A 17,559-nucleotide genomic window follows, 5' to 3' on the forward strand; every position below is an offset into this window, starting at 1 on the left:
GGACTTCTGGAGGGGGTTTCCAGGTCAGTCCCAGCCTACTACCCAGGGCAAGTATCTGAAACCAGGAAGAGCAGACCTTTGAGCGTCTAATTGCCTGTGCAGTGTCAGAAGAAGCCTCCGCTAGCTTTTGCTGCCATCACAAGACCTTAGTAACTGAAGACACCAGTTTTTTTTTTTTTTTTTTTTTTTTTCTGGATGGCATTCCCTGATGGCTGGATAGCTGAGCCTTTCTGGGCTCTATTGAGTCTTCTTGTCTTTGCTCAGCTCAGTTTGAAGCCAGGAAACAAGGCCAGCCTCCACACTGAGGGTGATATTCTCTCTCAGCTTGGACTCAGAGGTCTTTTTATGGTTTGAGAGTCTTGTGGTTATAAAAAGCCTCAGATCATGAGAAAGGTCACGTGGATCCACAGCCCGTTACCCTGGGGAGTAACTGTCCCTGTCCCCTTGGAGAATGGGAATGGAGCCCAGAATTGGCACACCGAGGCAGAGCTGTTGGTTCCAGTTTGGATGTTCAGATATAATCTCTGTATTTGGCATTGTGAATATCCAGGATGCTGAAGAGGCGTTGGCCGCCGCACTGTCCAGGAGATCAGCCCGTGACGGTTGTTCAGTCATTTACTAACGTAATAGCTAAAGAATAGTTACATTTCTAGTTGGAGCAGCATAGGGCGGCTTCCCTAGGGCTGTGAAAAGTGGTGCCATTCAAAGATTTTCTTGGTCCTTTGAGGCCGTCAGTGTTTGGAAAGATTTGTTTATTGAGGTAACAGAAGTCATAGAGAAGGAATACATGGTATTTATAAATATCTGAAGCATTTGAAGGAGCTCCCTGGTCCCACTCCTGAAAAATATAGTGAAATTAGTAAAAGAGTCACACACTTGACAGTGATGGCGCTCACCTTTAACTCCAGCACTGGGGAGGCAGAGGCAGAGGCGGGACAGTCTCTGAGTTTGAGAACAGCCTAGTTCCAGAGTGAGTTCCAGGACAGCCAGGGCTACATAGAGAAACCCTGACTGGAAAAAACAAAAACAAAAACAAAAACAACAAAGATAAGAAAAGAACAGAGTGTGGCAGAGATGGCTCAGCCCCTCAGCACAAAGGCTCAAAGACTCATAGGTGCCTTACAACTGCCTGTAACTCCAACTCCAGGGATCTGATGCCCTCTTCTGGCCTCTGTGGACACTTGTATGTCCCCCTTCCCTAAGAAACAAATAAAAAAGGGGGTGGGGAGCATCAGGGGGTTCCAGTGTCGCTCAGGGTTAGAGAGGACTGGTTGTCTCACTTCACAGGAACCAGTCAGTGGCGGCACTAGGCACCACGGGACCGAGGAGCAAGGAGCCAGGCAGGACCTCATGGACCCCAAGCACTGAAGTATTGGGAGAGCTGGTAGTGGGTACCTCCCTGTAAGCTGGCTTCTGTCCCTGGCTAGACTGGAGGCAGAGGGTGAGCCTTTCTGAGCCGTGGCCTCTGTCTGAAGGGTAGTGAGACTGAGTCTAACCCTGTGCGGCTCAGAGCCCCAGAGGGCCTGGTTGGGCCTCCAGGCCTCCTATGGTTTCTAGAGATCTGATGGGGTAGAGACTATGGGGTTGAGAGCTTCTGGGAATTGGGGGATCCAGGCCCTGAGCAGAGCACAGGGGTCTTGTCAGTGAATGTTTGATTGTGCCTCAGGGGAGGGGACAGAGGTGAGCAAGTTCAGGGAGTCAAAGTGGGAGGGTTCAGGTTTCAGGGAGCAGGTGGGACCAGCATCTTATCAAAGGGGAGCTCTCTGACGCTGGTTTTGCTGCCCTGGAGTACCCGTGCCCGTCACACACCTATCTGTCCTGTTCTTGCCCCACTGGGGTAACGGGAAGTGTTCAGTCTCTACTTACTTACTCCACTCTCCCTGGGGTTTGTCTTCTGTCTTTCCTTGAGGGTTCCCTGTCTGAGGGATGCTTCAGACAGCACCTTATGGGCGCTCCAAATGGGGTGGGTCAGCAGCAGTGGCTTGAGGTCTCTTTCCTCAGCTTTTTCTATCTAGATAAGACAGAAATATCAACCTTTCTACTCCTATAGAGTGTGGCTGGAGGTGATTGTTGGCATCGGGGAGAGGGAGCACTAACCCCTGTAGCACTTGGTGTGAAGCAGCCTCCATGTAGATGGTGGTCTCTTGCCCGTACCTGTCTGCTTTCAGACATAATAAATCCTTATACACGCCTTGAGATTATGGGAAAGCGGAGCTTAGTGTCCTACTCAGAATGTGGTCACTTGGAGGGATTTGCCTGCCTGGCTGGAGTCCTTTGTGGTCATTACTGAAAGTTGCCAGCAGAGGGCAGCCACACTCCATATCCTGGGCAGCCTTTTGCACTATAAGTGGGCTTTCTCCATCCCAAAGAGAGGAGGGATTCCCACACCACAAAACCAGCTTCTTAGACCCAGGTGATCCTGGGCTTGGACTCATAGGATCGCCACAGACAAGGTCAAAGGATGTGATGGCCCTGATTCCTCTGGTCCAGGCCTGCTCTGTAAGTGCCCACAGATGGTCGTATGGGGCTTGGTCTGGGGCAGAGGGAGGCAAGATAGGTTGGTGGGGTGAAGGCTCACTTGGGGCTGTTTAGTCTGCTACTCAGAGGGTGCTCTGCAGACCAAGTTGACCACTTCTGTCCTGACCTTTGCCACCATCAGAATAGAGTTCCAAGGTCATCATGTTCTGGTAGAAACACCCCCCTCCCCCACCTTATTGTCCCCATACAGGCAGAAGAACATGCTGGAAACACACTTGGATATAGGGTGCTGGTCTCCCCCATCATGACCCCCATGACCTGACTGTGGATACCTCTACTTCTGGCTGGGGCACTCAGACCTGTCATGAGAAGGTGGAGCCTGCCTGACTCCCGGGGCAGAAGAGCCTCTGTGAATGTGAATCTGACTGATGTTTGAAGTTGAAGGTCAAGTTTCTAGATGGTTCCTTGAGGAGTCTGAAGTCCCCATCAATCAAAAGTTTAGTATCCTTCCCGAGGGAAAGGTGAGGGGCACTGAGGAGTGTTGCAGATTGCCTGAAGGGCAGGCAGCTCAGAGCAAGGGTTGTCCTGTGGCCCTAGGGAAAGCAAGACAGCCCCCTCCAAGTGTCCAGGCCAAGGTTGAAACAAGCAGTCCTTCTAAGCTGTCAAGCACACCTGATCTGTGCAGAATAACCAGCCCATCTTCCTCTCCACTGCCAGGACAAGGCTGGGATGGCATGGCAGTCACTAAGGCTAATCCAGTGGTAGTGTTTAGACCTGGTGGCTTTGCTGTTGGGAATCCAAGAAAAGGACATAATACAGACACCTCTAGGTTTTGGGCATGAACAGAGCCACTCAGCTCTGTTTATGGTACCTAGACTCAAGAGAAAAAAAAAAAAAAAAAACAACCAACTAACAAACAGAGGCTCAGAGGTCACACACATCTTCTACCCCAGCAGTCTGACCAGTGTCTTCTAGTCTTTGATTCCTGCTTTATCTTCACAGGGCCTTCTTTGCCTCTCTTCTCTTCTCCTCTCCTTTCTTCTTTCTCCTCCTCCTTCTCCTCTTCCTCCTCTTCCTTCCTCTCTCTCTCTCTCTCTCTCTCTCTCTGCTTATTTGTTAATTTTTGTTTTTTTTTTTGGTTTTTTTTTTTGTTTTTTTGAGACAGGGTTTCTCTGTATAGCCCTGGCTGTCCTGGAGCTCACTTCTGTAGACCAGGCTGGCCTCAAACTCAGAAATCCACCTGCCTCTGCCTCCCAAGTGCTGGGATTAAAGGCGTGCGCCACCACCGCCCGGCTGTTAATTTTTATTTTACATGCATGATGGGTGTTTTGCCTGTGTATGTGTCTGAACATACACTGAACATGTGACCCTGGTGCCCGAAGAGGTCAGAAGAAGGTGTCAGGTCTCTTGGAACTGGAGTTACAAATGTGGCTGTGAGCCCTTATGTGGGAGCCGGGACTTGAACCCAGGTTCTCTGCAAGAATGCTTTTACCTACCAAGTCATCTTTCTAGCCCCACGTTTACTGTTTGTAGAGACAGGGTGTCACTGTGTAGTGTAGGCTGGCCTGGAACTAGTGATCCTCCTGCCTCAGCCTCCTGAGTGCTAGAATAACAGGCCTGACTATCAGACCCAGCTTGTCAATTCTGACCCCCTTGCCTCCCTCTGGTAGGCTCTTGTTTTGTTTTAAAGATTTATTTATTTATTCATTTATTTATTTAATATATGTGAGTACACTGTCACTCTCTTCAGACACACCAGAAGAGGGCACCAGATCCCATTACAGATGGTTGTGAGCCACCATGTGGTTGCTGGGAATTGAACTCAGGACCTCTGGAAGAGCAGCCAGTGCTCTTAACAGCTGAGCCATCTCTCCAGCCCTCTGGTAGGCTCTTGTGATGGCTCTGCCTCCATCCAGATAATCCAGGACATTTCCCATGCCAAGGCTGTTTGTTTAGTCCCATCTGCAATGTTAACTTTGTGTTTGGCCAGAGTGCCAGACATTTGTAGGAAGGTCCTTCAAGTGTGTCTGAGACATGAAATAAACCTTTCAGTCTGGGGACTGGCTGCCTAGAGTGGTGGGTCACTAATAGTCAGTTGATGGTCTCAAAAGAACTAAAGGGGTTACTACCCCAAATGACATGGCATCCACTATGCCTTCAGATATAAGCTCAAAAATAGGCCCTTCTCAAGTCCTGAGTCAGCTGGGTTTCAGATTTGAGCGACACCTGAGGCTCTACTGGTCTCCAGTATACACAGCTTGCCAGCTTGTGCGTACGAGGCCGTCTCTTCATATTTGCTCCTTGTCTTGAAGCCTATGGCTTCCACCTGTCTGGGGAGTCCCACGAGCTAGCAAGCCGTCCACATGCTCTCTGTTCTGGGATCTAGGCATGGGTGTCATGGGCACCATTATCTCACTGACCACACACAGGCAAAACCAATCAGGACATTTCAGAGCAGAACAAGGGGCCTGTGGGAGCTTACAGACTGTCTGTGGTGTGGAGACTGGGTTCCCTCGACACTTCAATTTTTTTTGTCTTGGTGGGAAATTTTAATGTAGACATATTGGTTAGTTTTATTGCCGAGTTGAGACCCAAAGTGTCACAGGGAAGAGAAAACTCCAATTGAGGAAGCTCAGATTGGCTCATAGGCATGTCTGTAGGGCATCATTGTCTTGATTGCTAATTAATGTAGGCGAGTCCACTGTGGGCAGTTCTATCCCTACGCTGGCAGTCCTGGTCTGTATAAGAAAGCTCACTGAGAAGAAGTAAGAAGCCAGAGAGTAAGCTAGCCAGCACTGTCCCTCCATGGCCCCGCCTCTAGGTTCCTGACTTAGCTTTTCTCTTTGAAGAACTATAACCTATTAGTTAAAATAAACCCCTTTGTCCCAAGTTGCTTTGGGTTATGGTGTTTATCACAGCAATAGAAAGCAAGCCAAGGTGTAGCAAATGCATTGGGGCCACTTGGTGGGCCAGTGTTGTATGGGGCTGCCTGGTGCAACCATCTGCATGTGAGTACAGTCAGTGGTTTTCTGTATCTTATGTCTAGATCCTCCAACATATCCTCAGAGTTATTCTGCCCAAGAGCATTTCAGGGAGCAGGGGAGAGAAGTAGTGTCTGGGATGAGGATGCTACCTCAGGTTCTGGAAGCAAGAACACAGCTGCTATCCCATTACCTCCCATCAACCCGGGGCAATTCAGTCCCTTTCTGAAGATCCCCAGGGCCAGGGCCAGGGTCAGGTTAGAGCCTCCTTTGGGAGAGGCATATTACCTGTGTTGTTATCTGCTTTAGCTTAGGTATTACAGGACTGAGTTCTGCTGGTCTGGACCTAGCTTGCCACCCAGGGCCAGATGTGTGTGTTGGAGGAAAGGCTGGGTGCCAGAGAGGAACCTGGAGTCCCAGTCAGCCGCAAGATACAAAGTCATCAGACTCTTCACTGAAAGAAGAGGCTGCTGAGTCCCGAGAAAGCCATGCCTGGCAGAGGTTCAGGTTCACACAGAGGGAATGGCTGGTGGTGAAGCCAGAGTCAGGCATCTGCTCATACAGGGTAGGCTCTGCTCAGAGCGTCCTCTGTTTTCAGCAGGCTCCATTAGACATAGGCCATAAGTGTCCACCATGTTGGTATGGGGAAATAGGAGCAGACAGGGCTGTGACCTCACACTCTGGGGTGAGGTTCAAAATCAAGGTGTTGGCCTGCTGGTTCCTCTCAAGGCCTGTCCTGTCTTGTGGTGGAGTCTTCACCCTGTGTCCTCACACAGCCTTCCACAGTGTGTATGCGTTGCCCTCTCTTTTCTCAGAGGACACCGGTCACTTGAATTAGGGCTATCCGATGACCTTATTTTTCTTCAGTGAACTCTTTCAAGACCCCATCTCTAAATGAAGTCATATTCTGAGGTGCTGGGATGGGTGGGTCAGGATCAACATACTTTCTGTGGGAGATCTTGATGCAAACAGGGTTTCTCTATAGGCTCTGAAGGACCTGCTGGGTGTGGGGCTTTTGCCTAGGTGGTCCATGGAAAGGCCCCTTCCAGAGTTTCCTGCTTTAAAGGGCTAAGAGCCATGGAATTTTGCTCAGGACCCCATGGGCTTCCCATGGTCTGGGGCAAGTTTTCCCCTATTGGCTTCTTGTGGTCCCCGTAAAGACATAGTCTTGTCTGTGTCAACAAGCAGCTTATGAATTGTGAGTTTTTTTTAAAAGGCTGATTATTCCATGGAAAGGAGCTGACGTAGCCTGGGGCGGCTACCATCTTAGCTGCCACCTTTTTGAGTTGCTTGTGGATTACAGCAGGGGCTCAGAGGCCAGCATAGATGCTCACTTGACCGGGCTGTGTCCAGGTGAAGATCTCACACTCTGGGCAACAGAGTGGGCAAGAACTCCCTCCCTCCTCATGTAACCTATTCTTGTGCCATGAGGTTCCCTAAAGCCTGGTGGCCACCATAGAAGCCTGTGCTTGCCTCTTTACCCAGCTTGTGTTGTAAGTCTGCCCTACCCCTGTTTCCATCCGGTGGAATCAATTTCTGATCCCAGTGAGCCCAGAGCCCTTGATATTGGACACAGGCAGTACAGACTGGTTGTATGGACACCCACATGGGATCGAAGAGCCAGGTTCTTTTTCCGTGAGGAGCTATGAGGAAGAGGTAACGATTAAGGCTTAGCTGTTTATCTCTCGAGTTCCTGCCAGAAAACCAGAAAAATAGAGAGATGGTGGGTGAGATGGGCCAGTTTGGGCTCATCTCTGGCCCCAGTTAGCCCCAGTTAGCCCCAGTTAGCCCCCATCTAGACAAGATCGCTGGCTGAAGTGTTGGATAATGAGGAGAGGCTGGATCTGCAGTAGAGAAGTTCGTGATACCCATCTCCAGCACTGAGCAATGCTCGGCACTAGTGGGAAGGTGCCTGGCTCTGAGCTACCCCATGTTCTCCCAACTTAAAGACTGGTGTGTCCCTGGAGTGCTGGTATCCCCATATCATATTTGGAGTGACCCTGGAGTACTGGCACCCAATATCATATCATCATGATCAACAGGGCTGAGCCTGATGTATTGTCCAGATGGCTGCCTCTGGGTCTAGTCTCACCTGGAGCTATCGTGAGCCCCACCCAACATGTCAGAGCCATCAGGAGTCCCATCCAATGTGTCAGGGGTGGCTGGATGCCAGGCCCAGGGATTCTGCCTGGGAGAGAAAACTGTAACGACCCTGACTGAGTTCCTGTGGTAGGGCTGACCAGGGAAACAGTTGTCTAAGGTGACTTCTTGTCACTGTGACAGTATCAGGTATGGGTTCCAGTTCACGGAGTGGGCCTGATATCTGATCAGCAAGGGTTTATTACTCCCTTAATATTTGTGCTACGCTTGCTTCAGTACAGGCAGGTTGCTGTTGTGGGTCTCAGAGTCTGTAACTGGGTGATGTAGATGGCTAATTCCCTACTCTGGTAGGAAACCATACAGTGTATCTACAGAATATCTCACAGCACCACGAATCCCAGTCAGTAGGGTGAAGCATCTGTTTAGGTACCGTCTCTCTTTCTCCATGTCCAATGGTATAAGTGAGTGATATCTTCAGTGATAGAGCCTTACCCACAAGTTGTGGAGGGTAACCAATAACCTTGGCAATAGCCTGTGATGCTTTGGAACCACTATGGGATCCCTTTGGCCAACAGCTCAGCAAGATGTAACCAGACTTGTTTGGGAGGTTGTACTTGACGGCATAAGATGGTCCTCTGGACTCAGGATCTCTTCAGACTGTAAGAGCCAGAGGAGATGTTTAACACCAAGGAGTCTATCTTCAGAGAGACTGTGACAGCATGCACAAGACCTGTACAAAGCTCAGACCAGACAAGAAACAGCACAAAGTTCCACCCCTAACCTAGAAGCTATTTGCAATTGGTAGCCACTGGGAAAAGAAACTCAGTCAGCGGGGATATCAACCACATTCCAGGGCAGGCCCTATGCCTGGGCCAACACAAAACAAACTCCATTTTTTCTTTGCATGTACTTATGTGTGTTGTTGTTGTTGTTTTAATTTGTTATGATTTTTTTTTTGTTTTATTTAGTTTTTGAGATAGAGAGAGATACAAAAACAGAGAGACGGAGAGACGGACACAGAGAGATTGAGGATGAGCTTTGGTGAATGGGGAGGTGGGGAAGGTTTAGGAAGAGTTGAGAGAGCAGAATGTGATCAAATCATATTGTATGTTAAATTCTCTTTCCCGTTTTAAAAAATGGCTTCTGGTGACTGAGATCAGCTGGAAGGTTGTGGATCTGTTCCCAGTGAAGGGTCCTGGCCTGGGGAGGAAAGGGTGTCTGGGGAACTCTCAGCACTCTGCATCTTGGCCACAGACAGGTGTGCTGGGCCCCACGAGACCTCAGACAGACAACAGGCCATGCTTCCCCATCGCTCCCTGAGAAGCATTCAGGACATACATATGGTAGCAAAAGAGTCCTTGCTGACCTGATTCTGATTTCAGTGTGCAGCTGTATCATACACAGCAGCTCCATCTGCATGGAACTGGCTCACAGATGTTCCTTCTCTGCCAGGAAACCCCACAGTGACTCTCAGGACTCCCAGGAGTTGGTTCTGAAGTTCCTGCAGGGGCTGGGGAAGGGAGGGGGAGAGGAAGGAAGGAGAAAGGAGGAAAGGGAGGGGAGGTGGGAAGGAGAGAGGGAAGGAAGGGGAAAGGGTGGAGGAAGGAACAAGGATGTTCCAGAGTCAAGGATGCTGTAGCTTTACCAGTCCCTCAGGCCTTTTATTCAGCAACCATTTCCTGAGCACCTCCAGGGGCTACCCTGAGTGAAGCCCTCCCTATGGAACTGGTACCTACAGTCTGGCCCAGACCTCCTCCAGTCCTCCAGTCCTCCAGGCCCGGATACGGCTATGCCCTGCTCTCTCTATCCTTCAGTGTGATGAGGGACACCGGCAGGGTCATGCCTATGTGTGATGAGGCATCTCAGCTGAGGATGGGCTGTCCTGTGGGTGCTGTGTGGTGGCCTCTGTGAGAGCTCAATGCCAGCGCTCGGAGTCCCTGAAAGATTTCGGGGAGGCAAAGCCCACAGGTGCACTTTAGTTATTGTCCTCAGAGACCCCATCAGGAGCCCAGGGTCAGGCACCATGTTCCTGCAGGGCAGTTTGGAACACCAAGGTCACTATGGTTATCCTGAAAGGCATTAGGTGGTGCCTCTGATTCTGGTCTCTTCCCCTCATATTGGTATCCCGGGGAGAACACAAGGCCTTCATCACAGCTGTTCATCTCTCCCACACACTTCTTGGCCCCTCTGGGCTCTTTGGTGCATGTCCCTGGGGTCACATGAGGTTGCCAGCTTGGGAGATGGTGTTACTCTAGGATTAGGGGTTACCACCATTGCAAAGGCTCCACATAGCTAGCACAGGCCTGACTACAGCTAGCACAGGCCTGACCACAGCTAGCACAGACCTGGCCACAGCTAGCACAGGCCTGACCACAGCTAGCACAGGCCTGACCATAGCTAGCACAGGACTGACCACAGCTAGCACAGACCTGACCACAGCTAGCACAGACCTGACCACAGGTAGCACAGGCCTGACCATAGCTAGCACAGGCCTGGCCACAACTGGCACAGGCTTGACCATAGCTAGCACAGGCCTGACCACAACTGGCACAGTCTTGACCACAGCTCTGGTTCTGCATGTAAAGCACAAAAGGACCAATGTTTTGTGGCAATGGGAGACTCTGGCTGCTTTCCCTGGGTCCCTGCCTGGGGTCTCCCACTCTGGCAGCAAGGGCCTTGGCATCAGAGTTTGCCAAACAGGCAGGGAGGAGTAGGTCAGCTCGTGGTTGGAGTGCAATCCAAATTCGGGTGGGAATCCAAGGCGGGTTGAGAGATGCCTGCGCATAGCAGCCACTAACTACCAGGTAACAGATTTGATTAATTTTGTGCCTGGAGGTTTTTTTAGTTTTTTTGCCCCCCCCCCTTTTCCTAAAGAAATCAGAGAAAACAAAATATTTTTCTAATTAAATAAATCTACGGTGCTCGCTAATGGAGCCCGTCTGTGGGCTTGTGACAGGGCAGGGGGAGCTGTGGAATAATGATTTTATTTTTTCATTAAATAGAATTATAGGCAGTTACTCAAAGCAGCGCAGAGCCTAATTGAAAGAAACCCATTTCTTCTTAATTTACTTTCACGGTTTTGGATGATAAAAGAGTGTGTTCGTTGGAAAATTAAATAAAAAACACAGCATAGGGAAAGAACTCTGTTTAGGTGAGTTATTCTCTCCCCTGTCCCTGGGCTCAGGTGAGGAAAAGGGAGACACAGGCTCTGGGGATCTATCTGGGGGTCAGCGGCCACAGCAGGAGGTCCGGAGTCCTCCCTGGTCTGAGGGTTCCGGCTCAGTTCCTGGAGGTGCTCACAGTCCCCCACCCCGGCCAGCAGGGATTGTTCTCATTGCTGGTCCAGCTTGGGCCTCTGAATTGCTTCTCTGGCAGCTGGACCACCTATTGGAAGTGGTTTCCACTCCTGGGGATGGGTGACATGATGCAGGCCTGATGTACAGGACCATGGAGTCGGGGCTGGAGTCAGCGGGGCACCTGGTGGCCGGGTGTCCACTGAAAGCTTCCATCCTTGTATCTGTGTGGATGTCCTGGCTGTGTCTCTCCCTCCCACAGCCCTCTGCCACCCCTGTGTCTGTAGATGTCCTGGCTGTGTCCCTCACATCCCTCTGCCACCCCCATGTCTGTGTGGATGTCCTGGCTATGCCACCCCCACAGCCCTATGCCACTCCTGTGTCTGTGTGGATGTTCTGGCTGTGTTTTCCCCCCCCCCCGCCCCCAGCCCTCTGCCACCCCTGTGTCTGTGTAGATGTCCTGGCTGTGTCTCTAACAGCCCTCTGACACTTTTGTCACCTGTCCAGTTGCCATGGCTCCCCTCTTCCAGGTAGCCTTTCTGAGTAAACACCTCTCTTGTACTCATTGACAGCTCTTTGTGGGTTTGGGTCACAGAGTGGCCAAGGTCACCCATTATCCTAGCCTGCTCTTTCAGTTGGGTGGAAAATGCTCCCGCAGAAACAGAGAGCCTAATCACAGAGGCACCAAACCGACAAGGCCCTGCACCATTCCAACTGTGAGCCTGCTCTGTTCTTCTCTAGCCTACCAGGTTGTGGAAGCTTCAGAGGAGCTGATGCAGGGAGGAGGGCTGCTCTATCCTGCCATTGTGATAATGCCTGGGTTCCCTGGCCTCTCCTCAGTCTCTCAGGACCACCCCAGCTCTGCTTTCTTGCAGAATCTGCACCTGACCACCTGGCTGTGCCTTAGGGTCACCTCTGGGTGAGGACCTAGCTGACTCCATGGGGGCTACAGCTGCTAAGGTCTCTTGCGGTTCTCAGCTTCTGCTGCTTTCTGCACTACTTCCCAGAAAGGGTTAGGTGACTGAAACAATGTCTCCAGTGTGTGAAGGCTTGGGGGTTGGGGGTGGGGCTCACAATCCTCCCTGCATGCTCTCCTCTAGCCTGCAACCACCAGAGGCCCTGTCTCCTGAGGTGGTCTGAACCTGGGTTGGGTATTGTCTTAGTTAGGGCTTTACTGCGATGAACAGACACCATGACCAAAACAACTCATATAAGGGCAACGTTTAATTGGGGCTGGCTTATAGATTCAGAGATTCAGTCCGTTATCACTAAGGCAGGAGCATGGCAGCATCCAGGCAGGCATGGCGCAGGAGGAGCTGAGAGTTCTACATCTTCATCTGAAGGCTGCTAGCAGAAGACTGGCTTCCAGGCAGCTAGAATGAGGGTCTTAAAGCCCTGCTCACAGTGACACCACACCCACTGCAACAAGGCCACACCTCCAAATAGTGCTAATCCCTGGGCCAAGCATATTCAAACCATGACAGGTATCTTCCAGCAGAAGCTGAGCATGAATACTGGGTCTCCATCTGGGAAGGCTCCTCACTCAGGCTGGGCTCTGCTTCTTATAGGTACTTACCTGTTATATATGGGGCGGAAGCCCAGGGACTCTTGAGACCTTCTCTCTTCCCACTGCCAACTCGGCCCCAGCCAGACACTTTACTGACCAAGTGGCATTCCTACCTATTTGGGGGGTAGGGGAAGTTCTGGTAGGGTCTAGGCTCAGCAGCAATCGATTAGTGATGCCTGCTTTGTGTGAGATGCACCATGGGTACCAGCGGCAGGCATTGGCCATCTCCTGACTGATTTTTATTTTTACTTTTTTTTTTGTTGCCATGGTTAGAATGTGTCCCCTCCAAAGTCCAAGTACTGAACCACAGGACCAACAGGATGGCGCTAAGAGTGGCCTTTAAGAAGAATCTGGAAGATGGGGGTCCTTCTCCCCAACAGCAGGATCCAAATGAGCCCTTACAAAAAGGGCTGACCCATGCTGACCCTGCTCTCTGCTGTTGCCCTGTGAGGACAAGCTCTGCTTCCCCTCTGGAGGACACAGACCTCTAATGCTGAGCACCTCGATCTAGACCAGGGCTTCTTTAAAAATCCACTTGTGACCCCTTCTTGCCTAAGAAAATTTTATGTGACCCTGGGAATGTAGGTACGTGTGAGTGTACGTGTGCACGTGTGTGTAGTATGCGTGTGTATGTAAGTGTGTATGCCCATGCATACCATGTAGAGAGGCCTAAAACAGGTGCGTTCTCTCTCTGTCTGTCTCTGTGTGCGTGTGTGCATGTGTGTGTGCATGTGTATGTGCGTGTGTGCATGTGTGTGTGCATGTGTGCATGTGTGTGTACTGTAGTATGCATGTGTATAAATGTGTATATGCCCATGCACACCTATACAGAGGCCTGAAGAGAATACCTCATGTCCTTCTCTGTTATTCTCCAGAGACAGGGTCTCTCCCTGAACACGGAGTGATTTTGGGGAAGTCTTGCTGGCCAGTGAGTCCCATCAATCATCTTGCCTACAGCCTCACCCCACTCCCAGCTAAAGGGGTCATAGGCACATGGACACACCCATCTTTTTATGAGGGTGCTGGGATCTGAACTCAAGTCTGCATGTTGTGCGGCAAATGGTCTTATCCACCGAGTGTCTCTCCAGCTCCACCGAGCGTCTCTCCAGCTCCACCGAGCATTTCTCCAGCTCCACCGAGCGTCTCTCCAGCTCCACCGAGCGTCTCTCCAGCTCCACCGAGCGTCTCTCCAGCTCCACCGAGTGTCTCTCCAGCTCCTGGTTGACATCTACATGAACCGTGACTGGGTATTTACTACCGCAGGACACAGATTGTCTTCAGCATCTTTTAGAGTTGATGGACTCTTTGTTATTTCCATCCCTAGGGCTGAGAACCACTAAAATACTACAAAAATAATTTTGCTCTACAAAAATACACAGCACAAAGAAGAGGCAGAAGAGTGTCTAGGCTCCTCTCAGAAGTCAATAGAGGGTCTGTTTCTAATCCTAAGCCAATGATTGGATGATTTTTTTTCATAAAACTCATTATCATCCCCAAAAGGAACATTTAAAATCAAACACTCTAACACAACCTAATCTAAAGATATAGTCATTTCATACTTAGGTGCTGAAGAATGAGGGTAGGAAGGTGTTGAAATCCTTCTTTTTTTTTCCCTGCAATTAACTCTGTCTCCCACCTTCTGAGACAAGCTGAATGCTAATTTCCTATGTAGCTGAGGCTGGCCTTGAACTCCCGGTCTCCCTGCCTCCACCTTCCAAGTTCTGAGAGCGATCACAACTGTGTACCACCACTCTCAGCTTACCTTCGTGTTTCTGCAATGTGGAGTGAAAACACTCTATGGCCTAACATCAAATACTTCCTATCCTGAGCTGAGACATTTCAGGGGGTCACCCTTAGAGATTCCTCCCATGATGTCGTGAAGTACAGCATGCACAAGGCTTCGATAGAAGCACCACCAGAAATACCTTGGGTTCATGACATATTTGATTTTGAATTAACTGTTGGTCACATTTTGTGTTACTGTTGCCCATTTTTCTTGTGACCCCACACCATTATGAGACAGGGTTGTGGCCTCCAGCTTAAATGGCTATGATCTCGACAGTGCTCCTCCAGGATTGAGAGACAGAGTTTTCTCACCAGCCATCAGGCCTGGTTCGTGGCTCTATCAGGTGGGTCTAACCAATGTGATAGCCACACCCTCCCAGCAGCGACTCAATTCACTGACTCAAAATGGCAAACATGGATGACTAGCACTGAGTGTTGTCAGGGGTGAGGAGGGGAGGGAGGGGCATCTGGGAGAGGATGAAGGTTCTTTGAAATTAGGCTCTTCTGAAATAGTCGGCAGGAGGGTCTGGCCTCACTACTGCAGGTGTGAGAAGCCAGGATGAGGGGGAGCCTGTGGCTATAAGGGTTGGGTGAGCTAGCCATGGCTAGCCTCAGAGTGGACTTTGAATGTTACCCAGTCCACGGCAGCAGCGACTCTGCTTATTTTGAACCCTCTATCAGCAACTGGTCAATCACCTTTACTCTCTGGCTTCCAGAGGTACACCCCTGCACTCTGATCACTGCTCCCAGATTATAAGAAAGACCCTCATTTCCCCATGGCACCATGACACCCCACTTTCTCATGATAGAACCAGGGAATTGGCTTTGTCTCAGTCCCATCCAGGGGTACTGAGCTTCGAGGACCCTCTTTGGATCTTGGTGACCCTGACTCACTTGCACACTCTCCCAGGTGGCTCCGGCCCCCTCCCCCACCCTGGGGGCAATTAGGACATTCAGCCTCACTGGCCAGCTATGGGTGCTCGCCCGGGGCATGATGGATGGGAGAGACCATCTGCAGAGCTGTGACAAATGTCCCCTCTCACTCACAGGCTCTCTTTGGAATCCTCTAATACTCCTCCAAGGTGAAGTTCCATTTTTCGCTGTAATCACAGTATTAAACTTTAATATCCAATATTAATAAAACATACTCTCCGTGATAGAACCCGCAAGGCGGGGGGCTGAGTGCGCTGAAGACGCAGCCCCTGCTGGGTCGGTACTGGGGGCAGCAATGCTGGGAGAGGGCTTACGGGGGCAGCGCTGAGGGCACCGTCTGCCTGCTGGGGCACATTCTAAAACTAGGCTCTTTCGAATAGTGGGCAGGGATCTCACACCTCATGGGCACCAGGTGTGGCCCCTGACTTGCAGCAGGGAGTGAGCAGGGGCCAGTGTCCTGAAGTAGCCTATGTCCCAGCGGAGGGCCTCACAGGAGGAGGGTGAGCCTCCTGTCCTATCCACTGTGCCCTAGCTCTCCTGTCCTGATCAGCCACTTGGGGTTGCTGAGCTATGCTTCACTAAGCTGGGACGCTGCTAAGGGAGAGAGCTGCCAGTGGCTGTTACCCAGAACACTAGTGCAATGGAGACGTCCAGGAACTGACTCTTCTTCATACAGCTCCCGTGTCTGTCTGTCTCACCTGGCCTTGGCTCAGGGGGCACCTGTCCACTATGCTTTCCTGATGTCTGACCCTAAGTTTCCCCCCTTCAGGGTCCCCCCAAGTGCAGGAGTAGTAGCTTGTGGTCCCTGGATTGTCCTCTGGGCTTGTTGAGGGCTAGTGCTCCATCCTCCTTGCCCTTAGGTGTGGTCTGAGGATGCTGTCTGCCCTGTGGTCAGGAGACCAGATGTGGAGGAGACAGAGCAGAGCAGATGAGGAAACTGCATATCTTGCTGGGCATTGCCATCTGCAACTAGGACCTAGCTGGTACCAGGGGCTGGAGCAACCGTTAGGTACCACGGAAGAGAGACCAGAGCCCTCTGTGGTAGCAGTACATGCTATCTTGATTCTAGGATGCTTCATTTTTCTCAGACAGGGCTATGAGGCAAGGGATTGTATGGAAGAGGTGAGTTATCATCCGGTTGACCCTGCCAAGGTGAGCGTTGGTAAGGAGCCGGCAGCTGGACTTTCTTGGTTTTCTTATTTATATGCTTGCTGTTGGCCAAAAGGCATTTATGGTCCCCAGACCAGTTCTCCTGGCATGTTGAAGGTCATTCACAGACAACTAAGGGTGGTGATAAATTTGAGTGCCAGTAGCTCACATTCCCAGGTGAGGCCTCCTCTCAGTCTGTAAACAATCGCCAGCCTCCAGGTCTATCGACTGGGTGCCAGGTGATTTGTATTTTTATGCCTTTCTAAAATGGCTCCCACAGCTAGAATGTGGCTCAGTGGATGAAGCACTTGCCGAATGAGCAAAGGGACAACCAACGTCTAGATCCCACGAGAACCCACACAAAGGCTGTGTGGAAATGAGGCTTGGCTGTAACCCCAGAGCTCTGGCAGTGGACACGGGCTGGGATGGAGAGAAGAGATTCCAGATCAGCATCCCCCTGGCCTGTGGGATGATCAAGGAGAAGTCAAGAGTGGGAGGAACCCCAGACCCTGGAGCTACCTTGGAGACACCTCCACTTATGCAAAGTGCCAGTCCGTGTCTGTTTGACCGCCTTTGGGGGAGGGGCAATTCTTATTTTCTTTTGAAGATAAAGAAGCCAGGTATAGAGGGGCCATGACACTTCCTCTGGCTACCTGTGATCCAAGACAAGTGTGTTGTCCTGCCTCAGTGTCTCCTTGGCCTCCGCTTACCCTTTTCCCTCAAATACTGACTTTTCATGGGTATAGTAGTTGCAGTTAGGAGTGTCTGCATGTGTAAGAATATAATGTCTGCAGTTACTGACAGGCATCCTGCTGGAACATCTTAGTGAGTCCTGAGCTAGCTCACCTAGGAAGTGAGTTAACATCAAACAGGAGTCTCATCCTGCCCCCCAGTTGCTTCCTGCTTCCAGACTGGGAATCAGAGAGCTAGGCTGCAGGCTATTGCTATGATCCTCTCTTCAGCAGGTGTCAGAAGCCACTTCTTCTGCTACATGGGTCCCTTCAGAGCCCATCCCTCATCTACCCCAGGCCGATTGTCTCCTTTCTTAGGATCCCCCTGCATGCTGCTGCCCCTCTGTCTATCCATGGTATTAATAACACAAAGAAGAATTTCTTATTCTCTAGCAATGCATCTCCGTGCTCCTTTGAGCCACCAGCCCAACCCAGAACCTAACAGTGAGTGCAGGATGGAAAGGAAGAGGAAGAGGACAGTTCAGGGGTCTCTAGGCTGGCAGGTGCCCACTGAAGGATGAGAAACTGCTACCCACCAGCGC

The sequence above is a fragment of the Arvicanthis niloticus genome, chromosome 5 (genome assembly GCF_011762505.2).
Source record: "Arvicanthis niloticus isolate mArvNil1 chromosome 5, mArvNil1.pat.X, whole genome shotgun sequence".
Lineage (NCBI taxonomy): Eukaryota > Metazoa > Chordata > Mammalia > Rodentia > Muridae > Arvicanthis > Arvicanthis niloticus.